The sequence below is a fragment of the Ailuropoda melanoleuca genome, chromosome 14 (assembly GCF_002007445.2).
Source record: "Ailuropoda melanoleuca isolate Jingjing chromosome 14, ASM200744v2, whole genome shotgun sequence".
NCBI classification, from domain to species: Eukaryota; Metazoa; Chordata; class Mammalia; order Carnivora; family Ursidae; genus Ailuropoda; species Ailuropoda melanoleuca.
Window position 1 is genome coordinate 11,783,965 of NC_048231.1, and position 13,474 is coordinate 11,797,438.

Genomic DNA, 13,474 nt, shown 5'->3' on the forward strand with positions numbered 1-13,474 from the left:
GTCCTAGGGAAGTCTTTCATAAATAGGGTAGATCACATATCCTGGTTTGTCTGGGAATCTTGGTATATACCTGTTGTTCCAGTATAATTGAAATAGTCCCTTTCAATTTAAAAAGCCTCTCATTTTGGACCAATGTGACCATCCTATCTATAAACGGTAATGTAAGAAAAAAAAAAAGGGTGATGTAAGAATGTTAATTGCAGCATGCTTTGTGGTAGGGTGAAACTGATGGTAATTTAGATGCCTATCCTTTAGGGACTAGATAACTAGAATTTGGCTAAGAGTTAGCAGATCTGGGGGCGCCTGGGTGGCAGAGCAGTTAAGCGTCTGCCTTTGGCTCAGGGCGTGATCCCGGCGTTATGGGATCGAGCCCCACGTCAGGCTCCTCTGCTATGAGCCTGCTTCTTCCTCTCCCACTCCCCTTGCTTGTGTTCCCTCTCTCGCTGGCTGTCTCTATCTCTGTCTTATAAATAAATAAAAAATCTTTAAAAAAAAAAAAAAGAGTTAGCAGATCTGAATAATCATATATAAGGTAACAGAGTTTTAAAATGTAATGCTGACATTAATAGCACAATATCTTCTTATAAATTAGAAACCCAGCACACAAAACAGTTATTACCTACTTACAAAAGTGCATATATTTAAAGACATGTAAAGACACATTAGAATGAGTACCTTTGGGGGAAGGATACCACATGTAGCTTAGGGATGAAGGGTAAAAATAAAACTAGAGAGGGACTTTGCATGTATTGATGATGACAATGTGTGATGGAGCTGAAGGATATAATAAATTCAGCTCTCAGCATCTACAATCCAAATGGGATTGAGGGGAGAGGGAAAAAGAAGAAGACTGGGACTCAAAAGACTTTTAAAAAGTGAGGGAATGAATAAGTGTTGCCTAGTGAACTCTGGTTATAATGCGCCAATAAATTTTTTAAATGGGATAAGATTAAAATGGGTGCTTGGACTGTAATTTGGAAGAGAAGTCTAAATGCAAAAAAGTAAAGACGGCATACGAATGACGTAGGACTGGGAGAGAAAGGAAGTACGTCTTGTATAAGAGTTTTGTAAAGTTAAACAAGAGATGCCTTCTTGCAGCTACCCCCCAACCATCTCCAGGTCTGGCCCATGAGCTTGTTTAAGCATAAGAGCAGTAATAGCAGAAGCAACAGTTAATATTTATTGAGCATTTGATATATACCAGGTACTATCCTATACACTTTAGATACGTTATCTCATTTAATCTTCTCAACAAACAGGCGAAGTGATTACTATTCACATTTTACAGATGAATTTCAAGATGAGGCATGAAGAGATTAAGTAATTTTACAAAAGGTCACACAGCTCTTCACAAAGCCAAGACAATAAGTCAGGATATTTGATTCCGAAATGTGAGTTTTAAACCATTTTGCCATACCGTATCTTTGTAGGCAATAGAAACAACTGCTTTAGGAAAAAGTCTGCTAAGCAAGGCTGCCTATCTTGGGAGTCAACCTGCCTGTGTTGGAATAATGGTTGTAGAGCAGTTTCCAAAAGTAATATATTACAGAGGAAAAACTGGTTATTCTGGAGTTCTGTCACCTGAGTCAGGGTCCCTCTTGCTTACTTTCAGGCAAGAGAAGGAAAAACCCCTCGTTTATTTTAGATTGTCTATAAAATCTAAAAGTTATAAAGTAAAAGAAAAAAAACAATGTTTAACCTATTATATATTATTCTGGAAATAGTAATTCTGGACATAATTAAAATGAAACAAAACAGTCCATTAACACCAACAATGGTAGCCACTTGCTGAATTACAAACACCAGACTGACAAACACCCTATTTCCCCTCTATCAACCTGCAGTTTTTTCTGCAAAATAATATCACAAATCTTCCCTAGATGTCAGTCCAACTCACTGTTTGTTTAGTGGTAAAATATATGTAACGTAAAATTTAACTTTTTAGCCATTTTTAAATGTATAACTCGGTGGCATTAAGTACATGCACAACACTGTGCAACCACCACCACTACCCAGATCTACACCTTTTTCATTACTCCAAACAAAAATTCTGTACCCATTAAACAGTAATTCCTCCCTCTCCTTCACCCTGGTAACCCCTACTATACTCTATACCTCTAGGAGTTTGCCGATTCTATATATCTCATATAAGTGGAATCATACAATATTTGTTCTTTGGTCACTTGCCTTTTTTCACTTAGCATGGTATCTTCCAGGTTCACCCATGTTGTAACACATACCAGAATTTCATTCCTTTTACAAGCTGAGTAATATTCCATTGTATATACATACAACATATTGTGTATCCAGTCATCTGTCAGTGGACGTTTGGTTGTTTCCACATTTTGGCTACTGTGAATAATGCTGAGAACATTGGTGTACATGTATCTGAGTCCCTGCTCTCAATTCTTTTGGGCAATTATCTAGGAACTGAAATGCTAGATCACATGGCAATTTTTCTGACAATCTGAGGAACTGCTCAACTCTTTCCCACAACAGCTGCCTCATTTTACATTCCAATGAGCAATGCCCAGGGTTCCAATTTCTCCATATCCTCGCCAATACTATTTATTTTAGCTTGTTTTTTTTGGGAATAGCCATTCTAGTGGATATGAAGTGGAAGTGGATGTGATAGGTCATCATGGTTTTGATTTGCACTTTCCTAAGGCCAGTGATGTTGAATATCTTTTCCTGAGTTTACTGGCCATTTGCATATCTTCTCTAGAGAAATGTCCTTCAGGTCCTTTGCTTAAACTGAATTGGTTTGTTGTTGCTGTTGTTGTTGTTGAGTTGTAAGAGTTCTTTATATATTCTGGATATTAATCCATTATCAGATATATGACTTGTGAGTATCTTCTTTCATTCTGTGTGTTATCTTTAATTCTCTTTAGTGTCTTCTGATGCACAAAATTTTTAATTTTGGTAAAACCCAATTTATTTTTTCTTTTGTTGCCTGTGCATTTGATGTCACATCCAAAAAATCACCATGCCCAAAAATGTAAATATTTCCCCTCTTTTCTTCTAAGAGTTTTATAGTGTTAGATCTTTTGGGGGGGGGTAGATATCCTGTTTATTAATTATTTTTAAGTTTTTATTTAAATTCCAGTTAGCAGCGTAATAGTAGTTTCAGGTGTGCAACATAGTTATTCAACACTTCTACACAACACCCAGTACTCATAACAACTGCACTTCTTAATCCGCACCACCTGTTTAATCTATCCCCCCACCCAACTCTCCTCTGGTAATCGTCAGTTTGTATTCTTTGGTTAAGAGACTGTTTCTTGATTTTTTTTTCCCCTTGGCTCATTTGTTTTATTTCTTATATTCCACATATGAGTGAAATCATAATTTGTCTTTCTTATTTCGCTTAGCATTAATACTCTCTAGCTCCACCCATGTCACTGCAAATGGCAAGATTTCATTATTTTTTATGGCTGAATAATATTTCATTGTATACATATACCACATCTTCTTTATCCATCATCAATCCATGGATATATAGTGTTAGCTCTTACATTTAGGTGTTTGATGTATTTTTAGTTAACTTTTGTATGTGATGTAGGGCAAGAATCCAACTCCAGTGTTTTGCATTCAGAGATTCAGTTTTCCCAACACCAATTGTTGGAAACTGTCCTTCCATGAAATGAATGGTCTTGGCACCCTTTCAAAAACAGCTGACCATATAGGAAAGGGTTTATTTCTGGGCCCCCTATTCTATTCCATTGTTCTGTACATCTGTCTTTATGTCCTTATACATCTGTCCTACCACACTATTTGGAACACTGTAGCTCTGTAGCAAGCTTTGAAATCAGGAAGTTGTGAGTCCCCAACTTTGTTCTTTCTTTTCAAGACTGCACTGGCTAGTGGGGGGGGGCAGTCCTCTGAGATTTCACATGAATTGAAGAATGTCCTTTTCTATTTCTGCAAAAAGGCTGATGAGATTTTGACAAAGATTGCACTGAGTCTGCAGAATGCTTTGGATAGTATTGTCTGTCATCTTAACAATATTGTCTTTCAATCCATGAATGTGGAATATACTTCCACTTATGCATGTCTTTAATTTCTTTCAGTCAAATTTTGTNAAGTCTGCAGAATGCTTTGGATAGTATTGTCTGTCATCTTAACAATATTAAGTCTTTCAATCCATGAATGTGGAATATACTTCCACTTATGCATGTCTTTAATTTCTTTCAGTCAAATTTTGTAGTTTTCAATGCACAAGTTATTGCCTCCTTAAACTTATTTTTAAGTATTTTATTGTTTTTGATGCTACTATAATGGAATCATTTAATTTCCTTTTCAGATTGTTCATTGTGAATGTCTAGAAACCAAACTGACCTTGTATGTTGAGTTTGTAACCTCCAACTTTGCTGAATTTGTTATAAATTCTAACAGGTATTGTTTGTTTGTAGAACCTGTGGAGTTTACTACATGTATATCATGTCATTTGTGAACAGAGACAACTTTTCTTCCTCCTCTTCAATTTGCATATATTTTCTTTCTTTTTCTTGCCTAATCTTTCTGGTTAGAAATTTTATTTTATTTTATTTTTAAAGATTTTACTTATTTATTTGAGAGAGAGGGAGAGAGAGCACATGGGGGGGGACAGGCAGAGGGAGAAGCAGACTCCCCATAGGACCCTGGGATCATGACTTGAGCTGAAGGCAGACACAACCAACTGAGCCACCCAGGCGCTCTGGTTAGAAGTTTTAATACCATGTTGAACAGAAGTGGTGAAAGCAGGCATCCTTGTCTTGTTCCTTATCTTAGCTTTCATGCTNCTGAGCTGAAGGCAGACACTTAACCAACTGAGCCACCCAGACGCTCTGGTTAGAAGTTTTAATACCATGTTGAACAGAAGTGGTGAAAGCAGGCATCCTTGTCTTGTTCCTTATCTTAGCTTTCATGCTTACATAAGTGAGTATGATGTTAGCTGTGGATTCTTCATACACGGCTTTTATCATGTTGAGGAAATTTCCTCCTATTCCTACTTTGTTTTTAACATGGAAAGGTGTTGAATATCCTTAAATGCTTTTTGTGTATCTGCTGAGATGATCATGTTGGTTTTTCCCTTCATTCTATTAATATGTTGTATTACATTGAATGATTTTCATTCGTTGAATCATCTTTGCATTCATGGAATAAACCCCATTTTGTCATGGCATACATTCTTCCTAATACGTTGCTGAATTAAAACAGTGTAGTTCGATGACGCCCTAATATTCCATGTGGGAGGCAATTTCTGATCACAACCAGAGGGAGCAAGACCCAAGCAGAACCTAGCAGCTTCACTAAGTTGATGAAATGGGGATTAGAGTTTGGAGAGGGTAGGGCTGCTGGAAGCTGCAGGGCAAAGTTCTGGAAAGGAGGAACGAGGCAGAAAAAAAGATCCAGTATCTGCGTGAGTCTTTACCAAGTACTGGCCCTTGCATATGTTGAGTCAAACTCCACAAAGCTGGAAAAACAAAAACTAGGAAGTTGTATGCTGAATAATTATCAGAGTTCACAAAATGCAAGGACATTTTCAAGTTCTGACCAGCCAGAATGGAAATCCTCAATGATTCACTTGAAAATTCTGTGGACATTCACTTAGAGCATACCTCATTCGTAGATCTTAAGTATAGCTGAAGTAAATCCTACTTTAGAACCTAGAAAAGGTTACTAACAGGCCTTCAGGAGGTCGAACCGATCTACAAGTTACTTAACTGCCCGCTAAAACAAAGTTCAACATTGTAACATTAACAATGTTAATGTAATAAAACAAAATGCAGACATGCAACAATGTAATATTCACAACATCCAGAATCTAATTAAAAATTAACATGCTAAGAAACAAGAAAACATGACCCACAATCAAGAGAAAAATCAGTCATAAGAAACAGCCAGAAATAATAAAGGATGAAATGGGCAAACAAGGATGTTTAACAAGCTATTATAACTATGTGGAAATAAAAGAAGTCAAACATACTGACAAAATGGAAGATTTTTTTTTCAAGGCTTTAATCCATCTTGAGTTGATTTTTGTTTATGGTGTAGAACAGTGGTTCAGTTTCATTCTCATCCATGTTTCCAAGTCTTTTGCATTCTGTCTAGTTTTCCCAACACCATTTTTTGAAGAGACTATCCTTTCCCTATTGTATATTCTTAGCTCTTTGTCATTAATTAATTGACTATACATGCATGGGTTTATTTCTGGACTCTATTCTGTTCCATTTATGTATCTATGAAAATGGAAGATTTTTTTAAAAATGAAACTTACGTTTTGAAAATTACAATGTCTGAAAGGAAAAATATACCAGATGTGATTAACAGCAGATTTGATACCACAGGAGAAAAGATTAATGAACCTGAAGACTTAGAAGGGAAACCACAGTAACATGTAGGATAATAGCAATATATACCTGGAGTTCAGAAGTAGAGGAAAAAGGGAAACAAAAAATATTCGAAGAAACAACTGGCTTGGGGCGCCTGGGCACCTCAGCCAGTTAAGTGTCTGCTTTTGGCTCAGGTCATGATCCCAGAGTCCTGGGATAGAGCCCCACATCGGGCTCCCTGCTCAACTGGGAGCCTGCTTCTCTCTCTCCCTCTGCCCCTCCCCCCACTCATGTTCTCTCCCACTAGCTCTGCTCTCTCTCTCAAATAAATTTTTAAAAATTTTAAGAAAAGAAACAACTGGCTCAAATTTGTGAAAAATTTATACAAACGGATCTAAGCTCAACAAACTCCAATCAGAATAAACACAAAAGAAAATAAACAGCGAAGTATATCATAACCACATTCCTCAAAAGCAGATATAAACAGGAAAAAAAGGACACACATGTACTAAGGCACAAAGATGACAATGACAATAGTTTTTTCCTCAAAAACCATGCATGCCTTAAGTCAATGAAACATCATCTTTAACACACTAAAAGAAAAATAAAAGTCAACTTAGAATTTTATATCCAGTGAATACAGTGTTCAAAAAGAACAGCAAAATAAGTATTTTTTTCAGAAAAACAAAAGTTGTGAGAATTTGTCACAAGCAGATCTATGCTATGATCAATGTTAAAGGAAATCCTTTAGGCAAAAGAGAAATAACATTGAACAGAAACTGGATCTACATAAAGGAGTAAAAGCACCAGAGATCATAAATAACATGGGTAAACACAAGTTAAAATGAAAGGGATGGACATAGATATACTAAACAGCTGGACTGGCCCTTTTAATATCATAAAAAGTAGACTTCAGAATAAGGAATATTACAGAGGATAAAAAAGGACACTTCCTAATGAAAAAGGAGTCAATTCACCAACATGACATTAAAATACTAAATATGAATGTACCCAATTACAGAACTTAAAATATTTATGGAGCAAAAACTGAAATGAGAAAAAGGCAAATAAAAAATGGCAGTTGTAGATCTCAACATTTCCCTTGCAGTTAATTGATAGAACAAGTAAACAGAAAAATGAGTAAAAATACAGAACATCTGAGCAACACTAAGAACCAACTTGACTTAATTTATCTTTACAGAACAACAGACTCAACTATGGAATAAACATTCCTTTCTAATGCACAGGTAATGTTCACAAAGATTGACCACAGGCTGCTCCATAAGTCTGTCTCACTAAATTTCAAAAGATAGACACAAATTAGAAATCAGCAAAAATAACTGTTTTAGTTTTCTTGGGTTGCCATAACAAAATACGACAGACTACATAGCTGAAATTTCTGTTCTGGAGGCTTGGGAGGTCCAAAACCAAAGTACCAACAAGGAAAATTTCATGCTGAGGCCTCTTCTTTACTAGTAGGTAGCCACCATCTCACTATGTGCTTCTTTGTGCACGTGCAGAGAGAGAGAGAGAGGAGTTCTCTGGGTCCCTACGAGGACACTAATTCTACATGATCAGTGCCCCACCCTTAACTTCATTTAACTTTAATTACTTCTGTAAATGCCTTATCTCCAAATCTCCAAATACCGTCACAATGAGGGTTAAGGCTTCAACATATGAAGGGGGGGCACAAACATTCAGTCCATAACAAAAATATATTGAAAAAATTCCCTCAATGTTTGTAAAACAAATAACCCATGAGTAAAAGATGAAACTATAAGGGAAAATAGAAAACACTGTAGTTCAATGACAATGAAAATGAAATCACAATATATTAAAAATTATGGGGGGGGGCCCTGGGTGGCGCAGTCGTTAAGCGTCTGCCTTCAGCTCAGGGCGTGATCCCAGCATTCTGGGATCAAGCCCCACATCAGGTTCCTCCGCTAGGAGCCTGCTTCTTCCTCTCCCACTCCCCCCGCTTGTGTTCCCTCTCTCGCTGGCTGTCTCTCTCTGCCAAATAAATAAATAAAATCTTTAAAAAAAAAAATTGTGGGATGTAGCCAAAGCAACATTTAGAGGGAAATTTACACCTTTACGTGTTCACAGAAGAAATAAATAGGTACAAAATCAATGATTTCAACTTCTAACTTAAGAAGCTAGAAAAAGAAGACTACATTAAACCTAAAGGAAGTAAAAGAAGAAAATAATAAAAGTGAAAAAAATTTAACAAAGCCAAAAGAGGTTCTTTGAGAGGATTAATAAGGCTGATGAAGTGCTAGCAAGACTAATTCAGAAAATGTAATTTGCGGATTACCAATTTCAGGAATACAAAATGGATTATCACTATATATCCTAAAGATATTAAAAGGATAAGGGAATATTCTGAAAAATTACGATATTGTCAACAAAACGGGAAAATTCTTTCAAAAAAACCCACAACTTATCAAAACTGAAGAAGAAAACTTCAAGAAGAAAAAGAATATCTGAATATCCCCAAATCTATTAAAAATATCTCCAAGTGTATTAAAGATATTGAATTCATAATAAAAAAATATTCCCACAACTTCAGGCCAAGAATATTACACTGGTGTATTACAGCAAACATTTAAGGAAGAAATAATTCCCTTATGCAAAAAAATCCACAATATGTTCAGTAATTTCACAAAATGTTTTTCAACCCATTTTATGCAGACAAGATAATCTTGACACCAAAATATTGGTACCAGAAAAATATTCCTCATGCACATAGACTCAAAAATCCTCAAGAAAATATTAGCTAACTGAATCCAACACTATATAGAAAGGATGAATGTGGGGTTTACCTAAGGAATGTAAGGTGGTTTTAACACTGGTCAATCAAATGAATAAATTCAGCTGTTAGTAAAGGAAAAATCATATGATTATCTTAGTATACGGAAACAGCAGGCGGCAAAAGTCAACACCTTTTCATGATAAAAATTCTCAGCAAATTAAAAATATAAGGGAACGTTAAGTCTGATTAAAAACATCTACAAATCTTTAAAAAAAAAAAAAAAGGGGGGCGCCTGGGTGGCACAGCGGTTAAGCGTCTGCCTTCGGCTCAGGGCGTGATCCCGGCGTTACGGGATCGAGCCCCACATAGGCTCCTCCGCTGTGAGCCTGCTTCTCCCTCTCCCACTCCCCATGCTTGTNACAGCAGGCGGCAAAAGTCAACACCTTTTCATGATAAAAATTCTCAGCAAACTAAAAATATAAGGGAACGTTAAGTCTGATTAAAAACATCTACAAACAACTAACATCCCTAAAACTAGGTACAAGGAAAGGATGTCCACTCTTTCCACTAGTATTCAGCACTGTCCTGGAGATCCTAGTCAGTACAGTAAGAAATAAGAGACAAAGATTAGAAGGAAATAAACCTGTCACTGTTGATGGATATGTATATGTGGGAATGGGGGGCATACGAGAAATCTATTTATCTTCCTCAATTTTGCTGTGAAATCAACAGTGCTCTAAATAAATAAAGTCTTAACTTTAAAAATTAATATTTGCCTGTTGGTGGGAATGCAAAGTGGTGTAGCCACCGTGGAAAACAGCATGGAGGTTCCTCAAAAAGTTAAAAATAGGGATCTGACTCTTGATCTCAGCTCAGGTCTTGATCTCAGGGTCATGAGTTGAAGCCCCAAATTGGGTATCACACTGGGCATGGAGACTACTTAAAAAAAAAAAAAAAGAAAGTTAAAAATAGAACTACCTTACAATCCAGTAATCACACTACTGGTTATTTACCCCAAAATACAAAAACACTAATTCAAAGAGATACATGCACCCCTATGTTTAGAGCAGGATTATTTACAATAGCCAAACTATGGAAACAGCCCAAGTATCCACCAACTGATGAATGGATTCCATACAATGGAATACTACTCAGCCACAAAAAGAATAACATCTTGCCATTTGCAACAACATGGATATAGCTAGCAAGTATTATGCTATGTGAAATAAGTCAAAGACAAATACCATATGATTTCACTCATGTGCAATTTAAGAAACAAATGATCATAGAGGAAAAAAAGAGAGAGGCAGACCAAGAAACATACTCTTAACTATAGAGAACAAACTGATGGTTACCAGAATATGTGCAATTTAAGAAACAAATGATCACAGAGGAAAAAAAGAGAGAGGCAGACCAAGAAACATACTCTTAACTATAGAGAACAAACTGATGGTTACCAGAGGGGAGGTGAGGGGGGGAGGGTTAAATAGGTGATGGGGATTAAGGAGGGCATTTGCCCTGATGAGCACTGGGTGCTGTATGGAATTGCTGAATCACCATACTCTACACCTGAAATTAATATTACATTGTATTTTAACTATACTGGAATTAAATTTTAAAAGTTTTTTTTTAAATTAGTAACTACTACTTTCCTGTTTTTCACCATTCTACACACACAGCTGTTCCATATCTCCATGACCTTGTCCTCTTCCCTTTGCCTGGAAACATACTTCACTGTAATTACTTGTTTAATTATCTCTTTACCCTACTGCAGTAGTTTCAATTATGAATAAGCTGCTATAAACATCTGTGCACAGGTAACTGGCTTTTGTTCATTTTTGTATCTCCTGTGCCCATACAGTACCTCGTAAATATACAGACCTCAGTTGGTGTGAGGCAACTATTAATGCCGTTGGAAATACCCAGGCCAGGAACTCCTAACATTTCCAGCTCTGAGGAAATCTACCAAGGTTTAAAAATGTTTCTAAGAGACTCTAGCAAGCTTTTTCATAACCCAAAAAAGGAAGCACAAAAGAAAAAGAAGAAAAATACAGACGGGAAAGGCCAATGACCTTAAAATTCCTATGACACAGGTTACCCTGCCTTTCCTGGATGACTGACATCTTATCCTGCTGATGTCTATTCTCCACATAGCAGTGACAAGGGCAGGCACCATTTAAGTACTTTAAATGAATTATCTTTTGGTAAAATGCTTAGAACAGTGCCTCCTACAGAGTCTACAACATAAAAATATTTGTAAAACAAATCCATTTAAGTCTCACAACTCTATGAGTAGATCTGATTAATACTCTCATCTAGGGAAAATGAGGCATTTGGAAGTGCAGTAACCTGCCCGAGGTCACACAGCTAGTAACTCAGCATTCTGGCTCTTAATCACTATGCTCTGCTGCTCACTGCAATTATATTAAAATTCAATTCTCTTCTGTAGCCACAGTAACTAGCAAAAAATAAATATATGTGAATTCAAAGAATGAATGAATGATTCAAGTGAGTGACTCAAGAGATGAAACGACTAGGCATCTTCTCATTCGAAACTATTACGCTTTGCAGAAACCCTCTGGTACAAAGATGGAATACGTCACTTGCATTTTTCTACCTCTTCCAAAAGATATGAACAAGTAAATACACATTGACAAATAAAGAGAGAAAGAGGGAAAATCTTTATCACTGAAGGAACAAAAAGATGGTGCCACAATCCAAAGAGTGTTACGCCCGTGGCCAGTCCCTCCCCATCACAGCGCTCCATCTGACAGGGACAACAAAGAATATGGCCTCCCAAGATAGTGCAGGCAGTACCTGCCAGGACATATACCTGGGCCTCTTTTTATTGCTCTGTAAAAGAAGATTCAAAATGAAGGAAACATTGCTAAGAGTCACTCAAAATAGAGTGCAAAGGCCATTGAGAAAGTAGGCCCTATGCACCTCTCCTGTTTCAATTCTCAGAACACCATGAACTTTTGACTTTTGCCAATTGGACACATTCTCCTACTTTGGAAAAAAGAGAGATAATGTAACACCTGTTAATTAAATAGCCAATCCTGCACTAGATACTCAGTTTAAACTCCACAAGCACCACTATAATTTTTTCAAAACAAGTTATGTGACCTTGTGGTTTTTACCTTTATAAGCCTGTACCTGGCTCACCACTCAGGCACACTTTCAAGTTTGGTTGACCTGGTATCCCAGTGAAACCCCAAAAAACATTTTGGTTGCTTTACAGCCTCCTCTTCTTGATCGACAGCTCTCTTCTGAAATATCTATGTAGGTATCTTTAATCTCTCATTTCAGAATAAGCCTTTGTTCAAACACTAAATGTATATGCCAGGTCTCTAATGGATCATGTCTCCCTTTGCTCCCTTGCTTTCAAAATGTTTCAATTTCTTCATTTTTACCTCGTATTACAATCTGTACCCTCCCCCACTGTCCTCTTTTCAACTTTCTCTTACTCTACTGCTTCTTGCCCAAAATACAGCAATCCGTACATTGTAGTAGCATGGATAAACCATAGTTTTGTATGAGGGGAGGGTGTTATCTAGTTTGTTTCCGAAACATTTCCTAAAGACATTTCATACGGTCTTGAGTCTTCTGTCTTACTCCACAAGGAACAGAACATATCTTATGAAGGTCCACAGCTATCTGGTTACTCTGCCTCTTGAAGGTACTTAACATATGCCTATCATAATTAATAACGATTCTCCTACTGAACTGCAAAATTCTTAAAATTAGGGATCTTTTATTCTTTATTTTAGTATCTGATTCTTCATCAAGTGTAGTCCTCAAAAACTAAATGAATGTTTTTAAGAACAGCTTCCCTTTATTTCCGAGTCTCCTGAAACCAACAGCCTGTTCCTATTCTATCATCTTAGATCTTTTTCCTCAATAATTTTGCACTTATTCAAATACAGTCATGGGTGACTTTTCTGCCTGTCACATGGCTTTTAAGAGTTTCTATAGCTCAGCATCTATCAGCTTGCCTTCCTACGTCTCCAAAGTAATTCCGAGATGTTTTACTTTACAGTTATTCTTAAGGATTATCTTGAAAATATATTAACAAAAATGATCATTGAAGCAATCTTTAGAGACTTGTACAATACACTCTTCTCACTTTATGTGATTTTCTAGCTATTCTATCTCGTTTCTTGAATCTTAGTTTCTTATGCATCATAACACATTATGTTCAAATTCATCCTTTCTTAAAGTTAGTGGAGAACCTGTTTGACTTTTTGAAAGCTGAAATAGACAATGTTACTGGTTTTCTTTACTTAACAACATTCTATTATATTTTTCTGACACTTATCAGTTTTCCTAGTCATTTCATGAACACTTACCCACCACCTTGTGTCATACCCAGCAAGGCATTAGGAAAACAGAAGATGAAGTATATATA